The sequence below is a fragment of the Octopus bimaculoides genome, chromosome 9 (genome assembly GCF_001194135.2).
Source record: "Octopus bimaculoides isolate UCB-OBI-ISO-001 chromosome 9, ASM119413v2, whole genome shotgun sequence".
Taxonomy (NCBI): Eukaryota; Metazoa; Mollusca; class Cephalopoda; order Octopoda; family Octopodidae; genus Octopus; species Octopus bimaculoides.
This window is the reverse complement of record NC_068989.1, coordinates 61,309,648-61,310,128: the sequence shown is the minus strand read 5'-3', so window position 1 is coordinate 61,310,128 and position 481 is coordinate 61,309,648.

Sequence of the window (481 nt, the reverse complement as noted above, 5' to 3'; positions counted from 1 at the left end):
TATATTAATAAGGTCATGAATCTGAGAGACTGATGGAGACAGCATTAATTATTAAGATGAATCTTATTATTAATATTTGAATTTAAAAAATTCAAGTTGTATACATATTCCGCTGGAAATATGACTAATTAACCAGGAAAATTATACTTCCGATCTGGTATGATGAGCATAGTGTTCTAAATTATTGGCATGAATATCATGGAGGGAATCCATTGTCATTAAAAGGTAGTACATTTAGTGATTTCCTGTATTTGAAAATGTAAGACACATCTCGAAAGGATTCTGAAAAACGAAGAATGATAACCAATTATATCTTTACGTTCATAACTAATAAATAGTATCCGATATCTAAACCGATACAGAGACTGAGAGAGAGTGGCATTCACTGCTAATTCTCGGAGCACAATCACAATGTACGCTAGCTAGTGTAGGTACATTACAGTACATAAACACACACACGCACACACGCACACACACACAC